We start from the raw sequence: 17,281 nt of genomic DNA on the forward strand, positions 1-17,281 counted from the left end.
CTGACTTCAGTAGTAGGGAAAATCATGGAGGCAATGATCAAGGGTGGAATTCAGGATCATTTGGATCGAATTGAAATTCTCAAGGATACTCAGCATGGTTTTGTAAAGGGAAAATCATGTTTAACAAATCTGGTTCACTATTTCGAAAGGGTCACTCACGAGCTGGATTTAGGGAATAATTTCGACATTGTTTATTTAGATTTCAGCAAAGCTTTTGACTCAGTCCCACATGAGCGGTTGCTTTATAAGCTAGAACAGGTTGGAATCACTGGGAAAATCCTTAGATGGATAGAAGGATGGCTTCAGGGCAGGAGGCAGAGGGTTGTGATAAATGGCTATTCCTCAGATTGGGTTGATGTAAGAAGTGGGGTTCCCCAAGGATCAGTATTAGGACCACTGTTGTTTTTAATTTTCATAAACGACATTGATGAAGGGATAGAGGGCGTGATGTCTAAATTTGCAGATGATGTTAAAATTGGTAGAGTAGTTAATGATCACTGTCAAGCTGAGCTTCTTCAGAGAGACCTAGATAGACTTCAGGAATGGTCAGAAAAATGGCAGCTGTGCTTTAATCCAACAAAGTGTAAGGTATTACACCTGGGAAACAGTAATCCCAAAATAACTTATTCACTTGGTGGAGTTCAACTAAACCCAGTACTGGAGGAAAGGGACTTGGGTGTTACGATACGGTCAGACATGAAATTCTCTGAGCATTGTAAACAGGTTGCAAGGAAGGCCCATGGTGTCCTATCGATGATCTATCGAACTTTTGCAAGTAGAGATAGGGACGTGATAATCCCATTATATAAGGCTTATGTTAGACCACACTTGGAATACTGTGTTCAAGTATGGAGACCGCACCTAAAGAAAGACATCGAGCTTCTTGAAAGGGTGCAAAGAAGGGTAACTCGCCTGGTGAGATCGGCAAAAGGGCGTCCTTATGAAGAAAGACTTCGAATATGTGGGTTGCAGAGTTTGGAAACTAGACACCTTAGAGGAGATTTGATTGAGGTGTTTAAGGCTCTGAGAGGCATCAGTAAAATGAATGAGGACGAAATTTTCAAGATTATAAATGATGCTAGAACTAGGGGACATAAATTCAAGTTACGGGGGGAAATGTTTAGATTGGACTGCAGGAAGTTTTATTTTAGCCAGCGAGTTATAAATTATTGGAATAAGTTGCCTTCATGGGTGGTAGAGGCCGACAGTTTGGGGAAATTCAAAGGTCATCTGGATAGTACTTTCGGGTAAGGGAAGCGCATAGGATGATAGGATTAATTTCCTTTTTATTTATTTTTTATTTCATTTTATTATTTTTATTTATTTATTAATTATTATTATTTATTTATTTATTTAATTTTTGTTTATATCATTGTTTTGTTCGGATTTTTTTTTTTTTTTTTTTTTTTTGGCTGGTGCAGCATAAGCCATAGGCTTTCTTGCACCATACGGCCGTTACTAATACTAATACTAATACTAACTCAGCTGAGCTCTTAAGACAGTGTAAAAGAATTAATGAAGTTTAAAAGTAGAGTTTCCTTCTCAGATTACTTCCATTAACAGATAATTATCTATCAATACACTGCCACACTCTGGATTCCAGTTGTGTTGCAATGATTGATTATGTTTCTTTTGTTACAGAGCTAAAGTGAGAGAATGTCATTATGGATAAAGTTCAATATCGATCCATTATCAAATTCTTGTTTTTGTAAGGCAAATAGCTAAGGACTATCCATGAAGAGACATCTATGGTATATGAGGATATCCGTCAAACAATATGAATTGTAAAACATTGTTGGAGACAGTTCAAGTACGGTGCGGGGTGCGTCCATGATGAGTTAAAAATATGAGAACCGGCCATCCAGTTCTCACATTACTGAATTCGTGGAAATCCACAAGGACTGCCGGATAACAATTAAGCAGATAATTGCTGAGATTGGGATAATCTGTTTATATGTTTGTTTTTTGTTTGTTGTAAGGTGCAAGGGCAACTTAGCCATAATGCGCCTTGGGATAAGTCATGACTAATATGGAGAGTAGAATTTGAATATGAATCAATTTTAGCAGCATGCATTCTTCGCTTGCCCACATGTCTTCATAATGAAAAAAAAAAAACTTTGGCCTACCCTGCTGAGTTAATAGCCATGCGTAACAGCGACGTTGATCTTCTTTATCCCAATTGGTTACAGTGAATGAATCGTGGATACTTGGACATAGAAACAAAACAGCTTTCAAAACAACGAAAACATCGATCATCGCCGACTCCCAAAAAATGGCGAGAGTGTAACAATCTGCAGGGAAAATGTTGTCAGTTTTCTTGAATGAGATAGGCATTATTCTCACCGATTATTTAATGAAGGGTACCACCATCAATACACATTATGACGGCAACTTCCTGAAGCAACTGACTTCTAGCCAATGATTTGTCCCAGATAAGTATATGACTCCACCTTTTCAATTACTGCTCCTTCAACCATTATATCCCTTTCTGTGGCATACTTGTTCATTACTTTTATTTTAGTCATATTCATCTTTAGTCCAAAATCCTTACTAACTGTGCATAACTGACTAAGATTTTCCTCTAATTCTTTGAGATCTTGGCTTATGATAAAAATGTCACCTGCAAATCGTAAATCGTTTAGGTACGCTCCATTCACATTGACTCCTTTCCGCGACCAGCCTAATCTTCTGAAAGCTTCCTCAAGGCCAGATAACCAAAAATATTAAGGTTTTAAGATAAAAATAAACTTTCGGGAAAATGCGTTAATTCGAAAACGCATCTGGTTTCGAGTGACCTGGTTTTTTTCATATTGAATGTAATTTTTGTCTTTACAATTCAACTCTGAGGGAGGGAAAGAGTTGGGCACATTTTATGAAAACATTCTTCAACTTGGACATGTAATCAGATCTATCGATAAATACTACACGTAATGGAACAACTATAGATGGCGTATTTAGTCGTGAACTCTTCAATGTAAAAACTATAAATCCTACATTAGTGACCACAGACCAATACTTTCAGTAACCGATATGTAATTATTATTAATAACATCAAAACATTGTTATATTTTTTTCCATGAATTTCATTAATATCCGAAAATTAAAACGTTTTTAACGCCTGCGATGACTCTTAAATGGAAAACAAATTAAATATGCTAGTGGCAGGACACATTATGTACCTGGTACAAAATTTTCTTTGTTTTTGTTTTTTTTTTCCCGGAAATCAAACAAAAAAATATTTATGATTACTAATGCCGTTTTTTTTTTTTTTTTTTTTTTGATTTGGTAGTTGTTGGCGCATCGGCTTCTGTGGCCATATTGCACCTCCCAAGGTTTTTGCAGTACTTTAATCCAAGCCCGAGGCGGGAATTGAACCCGCGACCTTTGGGTTGCCGGGCAGGTACTTTACCCACTCGGCTAGCCCGGTCGGCCCTAATGCCGTTGTGGGAGACTTAAAGCTAGAAACACAGTTTCACTTTGTGGCTCATTTATTCACCAATCAAAACGCTTTATCAGTAATTAAAACGCTGTATAAATCCATGGCTTTTTCAGGGCCACCATACAACCATACACCTGAACAGTAAAAAAAAAAAAAAAAAAAAAAAAAGAAGACTATAGCAATAAGAACATGATAACATCCTTTCACGTTGGAAATTTTTATAAACACGTTAGGGTAATAATTAAATAATACCCATTAAATAAGTTTTATTAAATACAGAGGAACAACGATGAGAGAGTGCAGGGCCGGCGGCAAAAGTAACAATCAGCCAAATTGATTAAATAATTTTTTTTTTCTTTTTTGTGATCTTAGAAAAAAAAAATATTCAAAACTAACTGTTTAACAATTTGTAAAAAATAACCCAAATTCGAAAATTTGACCCATTTCGCACTATATTTTTCTACAACATTTTCGGTGAAGAAAACCTCAAGACCCCCACCATCTTTCCTAAGGGAACCTCCTCAGCATAATTCAAGTTTATATTTCACAGCAAAGAGCTCTGAGGGAAGCTGTATGGGTGACTTTTAAGTATTCCATGATGAACGGTATCATCGGGCCCAATCAAGAAAGAATGAAAGGTGGAACAAACAGCACAGGAACAAAAACATAAAATTCTATCAATTTCCTGAAACATTCATGAAATCAAAGTCAGTTGTGCTTGTGGTGTAGTGGTTATCACATCCGCTTTACACGCGGAAGGTCCCAGGTTCGAAACCTGGCAGGCACAGCAATGAGTATGCTTTTCTTGAATTCCATGGTGAACTTTTATAATACTCTAGCAACCAGGTTATTTTTTAATATTTAAAATGTCTTCTAGAATAAATTAATCTATGCACCAAAAAGTAAATTGAAAGAATTCCTCTGCTTAATGCTGTTAACGATATTGAATAAAGGAAAAAGAAAATCACGTTATGTGCCTGCCAGGTATCGAACCTGGGACCTCCCGCGTGTTAGGGGGATGTGATAACCACTACACCACAAGCACACATATACTTTTCATGAGAAATTTAAGACACTAATTACTGTTATATTAAATTAAACTACAAATTGGGTAGATTATCAGTTTAACTCATCAATCAATCTTCGGAAATCGATTTTGTGTCTTACTGACAGCTCTTAAGAGATGTGAACTCTTAAGAGAGTGCAAAAGAGAGTGTAAAACAGAGCTGAGCTCTTAAAAGAGTGGAAAAGAATAAATGAACTCAAACGAATTTAAAAGTAGTTTCCTTCGCAGATTATTTCCATTTAGAGATAACTATCTATCAATATACTTTCACATTATTACTTTATTAACAGCAACACTCGTTCCTTCAGTGCCAGACTTTATAAATGTGTACATGAGGATTATTCAGTACTGTTTCTACGACTGGCAGAGGTATTCATCTCACTCAATAATTTAAGTTTTGTTTGCCTGCTGTTCGATCCTAGAAACATCTCCTATACTCTGCATTTCAATTGTATTACAATTATTCATTGCGTGTGTTTTGTTACAGACGACACAGAAGGTAATCATGGATAAATTTGAATATCGATCCATTATCAGATTTCTATTTTTGTAAGGTAAACAGCTGAGGTCTATTTATGAAGGGATATTGACGGTGTATGAGGATATCCGTCCATTAATTTGAGTTGTAAAACATTGTGGAGATAGTTCAGGTACAGCGCGGAGGTGTTCATGATGAGGAAAGAAAATGGCCGGCCATCCATTTCTCACATTACTGATTTCGTGGGGATCTGCAATGACTGACAGATAAAAATTTAGCAGATAATTGCTCAGATTGGGATAAGGTATGGATCATATAGAGAGCATTTGAAAATGAACAAGGTCCCAACTCGGTGGATTCCTCGCCTACTAACATCGCTTCAGAAAGAAAAAAGGTTGGCCTGCTCTGCTGAATTTATAGGCATGTGTAACAGCGATCATGATTCCACCCCCTCCCCATTAATTAATGATGGATGAATCGTGGATAATCATTTTTATCCAGAAATAAAACACGTTTCAAAACAATGGAAACATTCACCATCACTAACTCCTGAAAAGGCCAGTACAACCATTGCAGGGAACAAGTTGCTGTCAGTTTTCTGGGATGAGATTGACACAATGCTCACATATTATCTAGAGAAGAGTACCACCATCAATACACATTACTACAGCAACTTACTGAGGCATGCAACAATTAAGTAAAAGCAAAAAGGCATGCTTTTGCTGTATGACAACGCACCAGTCTACACTTCTCTGGCAACAGTTGATCTTGTTCGAAAGTTACGACATCTTACCTTGCCACACTCTCCTTATTTCTCCGATGTGGCATTTCTGATTTCTTCCGCTTTGAGCAGCTTAAATCATCTCTGCAAGGAAATCATACTTTTTTGTACTGTTTTTTTTATTTTTATTTATTGTGCGACAGGAGTATGGTTTCAAGAGTAAAAAATTATTTACTATTACTAATGCCATTGGCAAAGTCAAGCTGTGCACCTACGTTGGTAGGTGCACAGCTTGACTTTGTGGTTGTTCTATTCGAGTGTTAACCAACCACAACTTTGTGGTTGTTCTATTTGAGTGTTAACCAACCACAACGTGGTTGGTTAACACTGTGGTTGACTTTGTGGTTGTTCTATTCGAGTGTTAACCAACCACAACGCTTAATTAATAAATGAAACGCTTAATAAAAATATGGCTTATTCAACGCCATCATGCGGCCATGGACATAAACATTAAAAAATGGAAAAAAACAAAAAAGAAAGATGAAAAACTTACTTTTACTGTGCGAATCTTTATAAAAACGTTTCAAATAATAAATAAATAAATATGTTTTACTAATTAATTTTACGACAATTTCGTATCTCCAAAATGTTAAATTGGTATTTACGACTCCATTAATTAAAAACATCACTGGGGAATAAAAAAGACTGCTGTTATTGAGTGAGTTCAATATTACTGAAATAAAGGAAAATATTATTTTATAAAACAGAAAGCAACAAAGATGCGAGAGTGAAGAAAGTAAAATGCAGCAAAAATGAAATTTATATATATATTTTTTTTTTCTGATCTCAAAAAAAAAAAAAAAAAAATTTCAAAACTAACTGTTTAAGACTTTGTAAAAATACCCCAAATTCGAAAATTTGATGCATTCCGCACTATATATTTTTCTGAAAAAATTTCCGGTGAAGAACCCTCCCAGATTGCCATCCATCCTAAGGGAATTTCCTCAGCATATATTAAGTTCATATTTTACAGAAAAAGCCCCAATTTGTATTGGCGAGGTTTCTGAATTCCATCAAGAATCGTATCATTGGGGCCAATCAAGAAAGAATAGAAAAGTAGAACAAACTGTACACGAAACGAAACATAAAATTCCACCGATTTCATGAAATATTCATCACTTTCAGGGAGTTGTGCATGTGGTGTAGTGGTTATCACATCCGCTTTACACGCGGAAAGTCCCAGGTTCAATCCCTGGCAGGCACAGCAATGAGTATCCTTTTGGTGAAGTCTAGCAAATCTGTTATAATATTGTATCGACCAATATATTTCGCAAATGTCTTTTAGAACAAAATAATCTCTAAAGCAAATTGAAAGCATTCCTCTACTTAATGCTGATAAGAAAAAAAACTTCATTATGTGCCTGCCAGGTATCGAACCTGTGACCTTCCGCGTGTTAGGCGGATGTGATAACCACTACACCACAAGCACATCTGAACTCATTCCGTGAGAAATTTAAGAAATTAATTATGCTTTTATATTAAATATCACTACGATTTAAGTAGATGATCAGTTTATTTCATCAATAAATCGATTTTGTCTTACTGACAGCTCTTAAGAGCTGAACTCAGCTGAGTTCTTAAGAGACTGCAAAAGAATTAATGAAGTTAAACGAATTTAAAAGTAGAGTTTCCTTCTCAGATTACTTCCATTAAGAGATAACTATCTATCAATACACTGCCACACTCCGGATTCGAGTTGTGTTGCAATGATTGATTATGTTTCTTTTGTTACAGAGCTAACAGAGTGACAGAATGTCATTATGGATAAAGTTCAATATGTATGTATGTATGTATGTATTTGTCTTGGGCGGCACCTGGAACGTTAGTTCATCTCCGCCTCGTTTCACTTTTAAATTAGAGGATTCTGCAGAAATGGCCAGAAGTGAACTGGCTGTTTGGCTACCTGGAATCAGCAGGCCGGAGACGCGCCACCACCACCGCCACGGGACGGTAGACCAGAGGCAACCAACCGGCGGCAGCAGAAGAGAGGGACGCCAAGAGCCCAACAAAGTATGAGCCAAAAATAGTAAAAAAAAAAAAAAAAAAAAAGGAACTTATACAACTATACAAAGATTAAATACTGTACAAAAGATAACCTCAACAGATTGAGGTAAACACAGATGATACTTTGAAATGTCAAAGTAAACAATGAAAGTAATCTTATGCATATTAACATAAAAAAAAAAAAAAACAAGTTCAAAGAAAATAATTAAGGATAACAGTACCATTCAACCGACAAAACTTTACACAAGCCCAGAAGCAGGCACAAATCTTATGAACAGTTGAGGTTAAATCCAGTAAGTCCTGCAGTCATTAGTAGCAAAGTCACAGTCAATCACCAATAACAAAGTCACAGTCATTTAACAGCCATCCGAGCAAAGGCGCACAGGAATTTTCATCGCCTAATTGAGTTGTAGTTGTAGGACACTTGTAGAGTTTCAAAAAAAAAAAAAAAAAAAAACACAACACACAGAGCACAAGTCCAGAATTGTAGATCTTGTTGAGAAAAATGGACGTCATTGCAGTGAAGGTGAAGAGTCTTGAGCTGAATTTGAAACATTCACATGTGTAGTCATTGCAGTAAGGATTGCGAGCCTTTTATTGAAGGTTGCCTTAGCAAAATCCTGAAGAGCGCGGTAACTGGTGGCATTTGATACAAAATTAGGTTCCAATCCTGATGAAAAGTTGGGAATTGCATTCTGCTGAATTACTCGAAATTAATTGTATGAGGGACAAGAGTACAACACGTGCTGCCAATCTTCCACACCGCCACAATGGCAGAGTTCCGTAGGAGACAAGCGAAATTTAAACAATTTCTTATTTAATGATCCATGTCCTGATATCAAATAGGAGGTAAACAAGTCAAGGCTAAACCAGGCTGTAGATTTTTTATCCGTAAGAGAGTCAACTTCAGGAAAAAACTTACGCGTTACACTGCCCAGTGTTGTGCCATCCCACCTACTCTGCCACAAGTTGATCAACTCTTGCCAAATTCTTTGTCGTTCAGCTTTAACATCGACTTGAGTGTTAATAGAAATACCAAGGATCTCATTGGGAATCTGACGTTTCAAGCGATAACATAAGCCTCTGAAAATTACGTAGAGATCGAGTGGTAACGTTCCGGCTAAAACCTGTAAAGCAGGTGTTGAAACTGTTCGACAAATCTTCAAAATACAAAGTAACATTGTACGCTGGATTGACATCAATTTTGATTGAAATTGTACAATTTCAATCAAAGTCCGCGCCCTATGGAACCAAGCGCCAGCAGCATAGGCAACCATAGGGAGAAACACAGAGTTATATTAGATTCTTAAACATCTTATAGAAAGACCCCACTCAGTTCTAGAAACTCTGACAAGAGCGCCGGTGAAATTTCTGATCTTAATTCGCAGATTGGATAAATGAGGGAGAAAGTTTAACTTGCTGTCAATAGTTATTCCCAAATGTTTAATTTACGTTATTAGAGGTATTTGTCTATTGTTTATTTTAACTCTTGGTGGTCGACGAACGTCCAATTTAGAGCCAAGGATCATAATTTTTGTCTTGGTAGAACTAATTTTTAACTTATTTTCAACTGTCCATTGTTGAAGATCAGATAGAACTTTCTCAGCGGATATTTCAATAGAAGACCTTGAATTGCCACCAACAAGGACTGTCAAATCATCCGCATATGCCATGATCTTCACGTTGTCAAAGGTTCGGGTAATCCAACCTTGCAGAACAAAGTTCCAGAAAAGTGGTCCCAAAATGGAGCCTTGAGGACACCCTCGAAAGACCTGACGCAAAATTTGTCTGTACTTAGATCTGACGGTGATAAATCTGTTAGAGCTCTTAATTAGAAGATAAAGTTGCTGGGAACATTCGGCATGACGTAAACGTTCGAGGGCACTTTCCCACCAAAGGGAATCAAAAGCACCCTCGAAGTCAATAAAGATAACAAGAGTATACTTGAAACTGGAGTGTTCAACAGAAGAAATGAAGAGTACAAGGACGTCCTCTCAGGACCTTCCAGGAGTGAATCTGTATTGATTAGGCGCAATTAGTCCCCGTTCCAATAACAAGTTGTTTAATCGCAGGGCAATTAAACGTTCTAATAGCTTACCAAGGTTGGCCAAAAAGGCTATAGGCCGATAAGACCTCGGTTCCTGGGGGGGCTTGTCTGGTTTCCTAATCAGCTTGATAAGGGCTGTCTTCCACAGATCTGGGAAAGTCCCAGCATCTAAACATTTATTGAAAAGTTTTAGAAGTATACTGGGCTTAATCTTGCCGAGCCGTACAATAAAGGTACTCTCCAGCATGTCCATCCCTGGGCATTTCTTAACTTTCACTTGTTTGACCGCTGTGTCCAACTCGATGGCACTAAAAGGCTCAGTCTTAATTGAAGAAACATACAGAGAATTGGCAGAACGAATATTAGTGTGAAAATCAGAGTCGGAGCTCACATTGTCCTGTAAAGTTCAATATCGATCCATTATCAAATTCTTGTTTTTGTAAGGCAAATAGCTAAGGACTATGCATGAAGAGATATCTATAGTGTATGAGGATATCCGCCAATCAAATGAATTGTAAAACATTGTTGGAGACAGTTCAAGTACGGTGCGGGGTGCGTCCATGTTGAGGAAAGAATATGAGAACTGGCCATCCAGTTCTCACATTACTGAATTCGTGGAGATCCACTAGGACTCCCGGATAAAAATTAAGCAGATAATTGCTGAGATTGGGATAATCTGTTTATATGTTTGTTTGTTTGCTTGTTGTAAGGTGCAAGGGTAACTTAGCCATAATGCGCCTTGGGATAAGTCATGGCTCATATGGAGAGTAGAATTTGAATATGAATCAATTTTAGCAGCATGCATTCTTCGCTTGCCCACGTCTTCAGAATGAAAAAAAAAAAAGGTTGGCCTACCCTGCTGAGTTAAGAGCCATGTGTAACAGCGACGTTGATCTCTTTTATCCCAATTGGTTACAGTGAATGAATCGTGGATACTTGGACATAGAAACAAAACAGCTTTCAAAACAACGAAAACATCGATCATCGCCGACTCCCAAAAAATGGCGAGAGTGTAACAATCTGCAGGGAAGATGTCAGTTTTCTTGAATAAGATAGGCATTATTCTCACCGATTATTTAATGAAGGGTACCACCATCAATACACATTATGACGGCAACTTACTGAAGCAACTGACTTCTAGCCAATGATTTGTCCCAGATAAGTATATGACTCCACCTTTTCAATTTGTACTGCTCCTTCAACCATTATATCCCTTTCTGTGGCATACTTGTTCATTACTTTTATTTTAGTCATATTCATCTTTAGTCCAAAATCCTTACTAACTCTGCATAACTGACTAAGGTTTTCCTCTAATTCTTTGAGATCGTGGCTTATGATCAGAATGCCATCTGCAAATCGTAAATCGTTTAGGTACTCTCCATTCACATTGACTCCTTTCCGCGACCAGCCTAATCTTCTAAAAGCTTCTCAAGAGCAGCTAACAGGAAACAAATATATTAAGGTTTTAAGATACAAATAAACTTTCGTGAAAATGCGTTAATTCGAAAATGTTGAGATGAGTCACTGGTTTCAAGTGACCTAGTGTTTTCAGATTGAATGTAATTTTTTTTTTACAGTTAAACTCTGAGGGAAGAAAAGAGTTGTGCACATTTTATGAAAACATTCTTCAACTTAGACATGTCATCAGATCTTTCGATAAATACTACACGTAATAGAACAACTATAGATGGTGTATTTGGTCGTGAACTCTTCAATGTAAAACGCTTCAATGTAAAATCAAAACGATTTATTAGTAATTAAAACGCTGTATAAATCCATGGCTTTATCAGAGCCATCATGCAACCATACACCTAAACACTAAAAGAAAAAAAAGAAGAAGCAATAAGAACATGATAACATACTTTCACGTTGGAAATTTTTATAAACACGTTTAGGGAAATAATACCAATTAAATAAGGTTTATTATGAATTTATTAAATACAGGGGAACAACGATGAGAGAGTGCAGGGCCGGCGGCAAAAGTAACAATCAGCCAAATTGATTAAATATTTTTTTCTTTTTTGTGAAAAAAAAATCTTAAAAAAAAAAAAACTAACTGTTTAACAATTTGTAAAAAATAACCCAAATTCGAAAATTTGACGCATTTCGCACTATATATTTTTCTAAAACAGTTTCAGTGAAGAAAACCTGCAGACCCCCACCATCTTTCCTAGGGGCACTTCCTCAACATAATTTAAGTTTATATTTTACAGCAAAGAGGTCTGAGGGAAGCTGTATGGGCGACTTTTAAGTACTCCATGATGAACAGTATCATCGGGGCCAATCAAGAAAGAATGAAAGCTGGAACAAACAGCACAGGGAACAAAAACATAAAATTCTATCAATTTCCTGAAACATTCATGAAATCAAATCCAGTTGTGCTTGTGGTGTAGTGGTTATCACATCCACTTTACACGCGGAAGGTCCCTGGTTCGAAACCTGGCAGGCACAGCAATGAGTATGCTTTTCTTGAATTCCATGATGATCTTTTATAATACTGTATCAACCAGGTTATTTTTTAATTTTTCAAATGTCTTCTACAATAAATTAATCTGTGCAGCAAAAATTAAACTGAAAGCATTCCTCTGCTTAATACTGTAAATGATATTCAATAAAGAAAAAGAAACCACGTCATGTGCCTGCCAGGTATCGAACCTTGGACCTTCCGCGTGTTGGCGGATGTCATAACCACTACACCACAGGCACACGTATACTCTTTCGAAGAAATTTAAGACACTAATTACCTGTTATATTAAATTAAGCTAGAATATAGGTAGATTATCAGTTTAACTTATCAATCAATCTTTGTAAATCGATTTTGTGTCTTGCCGACAGCTCTTAAGACATGTGAACTCTTAATAGAGTGCAAAACAGAGTGTAAAAGAGAGCTGAGCTCTTAAAAGAGTGTAAAAGAATTAATGAACTCAAACGAATTTAAAAGTAATTTCCTTCGCAGATTATTTCCATTGAGAGATAACTATCTATCTCTCAATGGAAATGAGGATTATTCAGTACTGTTTCTACGACTTGCAGAAGTATTCATCTCACTATAATTTAAGTTTTGTTTGCCTGCTGTTCGATCCTAGAAACATCTCCTATACTCTGCATTTCAATTGTATTACAATTATTCATTGCGAGTGTTTTGTTACAGAAGACACAGAAGGTAATCATGGATAAATTTGAATATCGATCCATTATCAAATTTCTATTTTTGTAAGGCAAACAGCTGAGGTCTATTCATGAAGAGATATTGACGGTGTATGAGGATATCCGTCCGTCAATTTGAATTGTAAAACAATATTGGAGATAGTTCAAGTACAGCGCGGAGGTGTCCATGATGAGGAAAGAAAATGGCCGGCCATCCATTTCTCACATTACTGATTTCGTGGAGATCTGCAATGACTGACAGATAACAATTAAGCAGATAATTGCTCAGATTGTCATAAGGTATGGATCATATAGAGAGCATTTGAAAATGAACAAGGTCCCAACTCGGTGGATTCCTCGCCTACTAACATCGCTTCAGAAAGAAAAAAGGTTGGCCTGCTCTACTGAATTTATCGGCATGTGTAACAGCGATCATGATTCCCCCTCCCCATTAACTGATGATGGATGAATCGTGGATAATCAATTTTTATCCAGAAATAAAACACATTTCAAAGCAATGGAAACATTCATCATCACTAACTCCTGAAAAGGCCAGTGCAACCATTGCAGGGAACAAGTTGCTGTCAGTTTCCTGGGTTGAGATTTACATAATTCTCACATATTATCTAGAGAAGAGTACCACCATCAATACACATTACTACAGCAACTTCCTGAGGCATGCGACAATTAAGTAAAAGCTAAAAGGCATGCTTTTGCTGTATGACAACGCACCAGTCTACACTTCTCTGGCAACAGTTGGTTTTGTCCGAAAGTTACGACATCTTACCTTGCCACACTCTCCTTATTTCTCCGATGTGGCATTACTGATTTCTTCCGCTTTGAGCAGCTTAAATCATCTCTACAAGGAAATCATACTTTTTTGTACTGTTTTTTTATGTTTTTTTTTGCCAATGCAGATGTAACTTGTGCGACAGGAGTATGGTTTCAAGAGTAAAATTTATTTACCATTACTAATGCCGTTGGCAAAATCAAGCTGTGCACCTACGTTGGTAGGTGCACAGCTTGACCTACCAACGTAGGTCAAGCTGTGTTACCTACGTTGGTAGGTAGCACAGCTTGAAATTATCGTAAAATTAATTTTACGATAATTTCGTAACTCCAAAATGTCAAATTGGTATTTATGACTCCATTAATTAAAAACATCACCGGGGAATAAAAAAGACTGCTGTTATTGAGTGAGTGCAATATTACTGAAATATCAAATAAAGAAAAATATTATTTTATTAAACAGAAAGCATCAAAGATGCGAGAGTGAAGAAAGTAAAATGCAGCCAAAATGAGTGCATTTTACTCTCTTCACTCTCGTTCACGTTTAAGGAGTTGTGTTTGTGGTGTAGTGGTTATCACATCCGCTTTACACGCGAAAGGTCCCAGGTTCAATCACTGGCAGGCACAACAATGAGTATCATTTTGGTGAATTCTAGCAAATCTTTTATAATATTGTATCAACCAATATATTGCTCAAATGTCTTTTAGAACAAAATAATCTCTACAGCAAACCTCTGCTTAATGCTGTTAACGATATATAATATAAGAAAAAGAACTTCATTATGTGCCTGCCAGGTATCGAACCTGGGACCTTCCGCGTGTTAGGCGGATGTGATAACCACTACACCACAAGCACATCTGAACTCAGTCCGTGAGAAATTTAAGAAATTAATTATGCTTTTATATTAAATTTCATTATGATTTAAGTAAATGATCAGTTTATTTCATCAATAAATCGATTCTGCCTTACTGACAGCTCTTAAGAGCTGAACTCAACTGACCTCTTAAGAGAGTGTAAAAGAATTAATGAAGTTAAACGAATTTAAAAGTAGAGTTTCCTTCTCAGATTACTTCCATTAAGAGATAACTATCTATCAATACACTGCCACACTCTGGATTCCAGTTGTGTTGCAATGATTGATTATGTTTCTTGTGTTACAGAGTTATAATTTTTGATAATTTATTTATCCCTATTTTGTGTTACAATTGTTGGGAGTTAACAGCAAGAAGGGAGGGAGAACACATAAGCCAGAGGCTTTTTAGGGGGTGTTCCCTTTGAAAAAGATAACAATAAAAACAGATACATCATGAATCGGACATGTTTCTACATTCCATTACAGAGACTTCGTAAACCAACCACACATGTCGCGTGGTTAACAACAGTACTTATAATTACATTGTGAGTACTTTTACAATAACAAGTATGAAAGAAAAAAATTATGAAATAATTGCGTATAGAGTTACAAGCTTTTTGATAGCTATTCTTTCAACTTGTTTACATAGTTTCCAAGCTGGTATGCATTGTGGAAAGTTCAGTGGAAGGTGATTTATATCAGACATTCCTGGTGATGTGTTCAGTTAGGAGCTTCTTGAACCTGTTTAGTGAAATGGCATTTTTGATATTTTCAGGAAGATTATTCCAGGTTTTTGCGCCTCTGTATTTTATATTTTTTTGACCTATGGCTTTTCTAAAAAGCGGAACCTTCAGGTTCGCTTCGTTTCTTAAATTATATCTTATTCCTTCTTCTTCTATTGTTATAAAAAAGGATCTAAAGAGAGGAGGAAAGTTTGGTGTTTTCAAAGCATTGTAGACAAAAACCGCCTCAGCTTTTTGTATCAGTTGGTAGATGCTTAAGAGTCTCGCTTCCTTATATCTCGAAGTCACCGATGCATTCCAGGGAAGGCCCAAAATTGAACGAACACATCGATTGACGATTGAATTGATTCTCCTAAGGTTATGTTGACTGGTCGTACCCCATGAGATGATTCCATATGTGAAGTGAGGCTGTATTAAGGAAAGGAATACTAGTCTGAGAAGGGAAGGAGGTACCCAGGCAGAGGCTCGGGCGAGTATTCCTGCTAGTGACGAAGTCTTCTTTCGTAAGGTGATCATTTGTTTATCCCAACTCAGCTTGTCATCTAGCCAGATTCCTAGAAACTTGGTATCATTCACCCTTTCCAGTTGTTTTCCTTTGTATGTTATTTCGAAATCAATATTTAATGGTTTATTTTTCGTCCTAAACACCATATATTTGGATTTTTCTGGGTTTAGTATCAGCTGATTCTTTTGAAGCCAACTATGCATTTCAGAGAGCAGGGCAGAGATCTTGCATTGAAGTTGGTTAGGGTCTTTATCAGTGATTAGAATAGAGATGTCATCGGCATACGCTACTAGGTGGGAAGATGGAAGATGAGAGAGAAATTCATTAATGTAAAGAACAAATAGGATAGGTCCGAGAAGTGAGCCTTGAGGTACTCCCCTGGAGAAATAAGAAATGTCTGAAAAGGACTGGTTTGTTTTGACGACAAATGGCCTATCAGTAAGGTAGTCTTCAATGAGAAGGTTAATTTTTCCTCTCAAGCCAAGATTGTTGAGCTTGTTGAGTAGGATATTGTGATTTATGCAGTCAAAAGCTTTTGATAGGTCTAGAAACAGTGCTATTGCATAGTGACCCTTTTCAAGACAGTCCGTGATCCTAGAGCAGAAGTCAACAATTGCCAGGTCAGTTGATCTTTTTGAACGATAAGCATACTGTTGTTGATGGATAAGCTGATTGACTTCCAGGAAGCCCATGAGTCTGCCGTGAAGAATTTTTTCGAATAATTTTGCAAAAACTGAGAGAAGAGCTATTGGACGAAAATTTGTGATAGAGTTACAATTTTTTCCCTTAGGAACAGGAACAATGACTGCTTTTTTGAATTGAGACGGGAATTTACCAGATTGAAAGGAAAGATTGTAAATATACTTCAGTGGTGTTAGAATTGAGTTAAGGACCTTTTTCAGCAGAGCAGGAGATATTTCATCAAAGCCAGGGGCTCCCTTTTCTTTTAGTTGATGTCCTGCTTCTAAAATATCTTGATCTGAGAGCGGAGCGAGGAAAAAAGAGCTCCTCATTGAGTGCTTGACAGATTCACTCGTTGCATTATCTCTAGAGTCAATTTCGTCTTTAAAAAGGTTATTCACACTTGAGATAAAGTGATTACGGAAGGCTGCGGCTTTTTCGTGGTCATCCGAAATGAGTACCTCGTTCTCAACTACATCTCCAACGTAGCTCTGTGATTTCGTTTTCCTTCCAGGTAGTAGCTTGTCCAAGACTGTCCACTTTTCCTTGCTTGTAATGACGCCTTTAAGTTGGGAACTATAATAATTCCTTTTCTCCGACCTAATAGTGTCGGTGACTTTGTTTCTGTACGTTGTGTATTTGTTTTTATCCGCCTCCTTTCCTGTTTCTCTAGCAATTCTTGCAAGTTTGTCCCTTTTCTTTAGCATGTTACAAATTTTGTTTGACATAAATGGGCATAATTTCCGA

At 36.9% G+C, this 17,281-nt stretch overlaps 7 non-coding genes across 7 annotated transcripts; 4 read left to right on the plus strand and 3 right to left on the minus strand.

The window, feature by feature from the left end:
• Positions 1-4,153: 4,153 nt before the first annotated feature.
• TRNAV-UAC (transfer RNA valine (anticodon UAC)) lies at positions 4,154-4,226 on the plus strand. The gene has a single exon. It is a non-coding gene; the product is annotated as a tRNA-Val (tRNA).
• Positions 4,227-4,411: 185 nt separating this feature from the next.
• TRNAV-AAC (transfer RNA valine (anticodon AAC)) lies at positions 4,412-4,484 on the minus strand. Its single transcript has one exon. It is a non-coding gene; the product is annotated as a tRNA-Val (tRNA).
• Positions 4,485-6,895: 2,411 nt separating this feature from the next.
• TRNAV-UAC (transfer RNA valine (anticodon UAC)) lies at positions 6,896-6,968 on the plus strand. The gene has a single exon. It is a non-coding gene; the product is annotated as a tRNA-Val (tRNA).
• Positions 6,969-7,120: 152 nt separating this feature from the next.
• TRNAV-AAC (transfer RNA valine (anticodon AAC)) lies at positions 7,121-7,193 on the minus strand. The gene has a single exon. It is a non-coding gene; the product is annotated as a tRNA-Val (tRNA).
• A 5,000-nt stretch (positions 7,194-12,193) lies between these two features.
• TRNAV-UAC (transfer RNA valine (anticodon UAC)) lies at positions 12,194-12,266 on the plus strand. The gene has a single exon. It is a non-coding gene; the product is annotated as a tRNA-Val (tRNA).
• Positions 12,267-14,305: 2,039 nt separating this feature from the next.
• Positions 14,306-14,378, plus strand: TRNAV-UAC (transfer RNA valine (anticodon UAC)). Its single transcript has one exon. It is a non-coding gene; the product is annotated as a tRNA-Val (tRNA).
• Positions 14,379-14,534: 156 nt separating this feature from the next.
• Positions 14,535-14,607, minus strand: TRNAV-AAC (transfer RNA valine (anticodon AAC)). Its single transcript has one exon. It is a non-coding gene; the product is annotated as a tRNA-Val (tRNA).
• Between the last annotated feature and the right edge of the window lie 2,674 nt (positions 14,608-17,281).

This window comes from Mastigoproctus giganteus, chromosome 2 (genome assembly GCF_048544385.1).
Source record: "Mastigoproctus giganteus isolate SK-2022 chromosome 2, ASM4854438v1, whole genome shotgun sequence".
NCBI lineage: Eukaryota > Metazoa > Arthropoda > Arachnida > Uropygi > Thelyphonidae > Mastigoproctus > Mastigoproctus giganteus.